This window comes from Arvicola amphibius, chromosome 1 (genome assembly GCF_903992535.2).
Source record: "Arvicola amphibius chromosome 1, mArvAmp1.2, whole genome shotgun sequence".
Taxonomy (NCBI): Eukaryota; Metazoa; Chordata; class Mammalia; order Rodentia; family Cricetidae; genus Arvicola; species Arvicola amphibius.
In genome coordinates, this window is record NC_052047.1 from 68,204,607 (window position 1) to 68,205,025 (window position 419).

Genomic DNA, 419 nt, shown 5'->3' on the forward strand with positions numbered 1-419 from the left:
CCCTGACCCTTGCCCTTCTAACCACCCACAGCCAATTTTCCCCTTCAGTAAAGCCTCACTAGTATTTCTTTGCCGGTAACAGAGACAGATCTGCCCCGGGCCCAAGAACAGCTGATGCTCCCATCACAGAGAACAGGCATACGTTGTTGCTGGGGACAGAGGGGTAGGCACCAGGCACCTAGGAGCGAGCTGTGGATACCAGCAGCTCTGGATCCCAAAGCTGGCACAACATGTCTCATGGTTAAGCAATGATCACAGAGGTCACCTGAGGAGATGATGCAGAACCTGCCTGGCAAGTGGACAGGGCATTGAGAGCTCAGGAAGTCATGTGTCCTCAGCAAACCCTCACTCTTTCAGGGACGTCCAACTCTCTGACATTGCAACACAATGCTGTCATCGACAAAGTTCATAACTGAGAA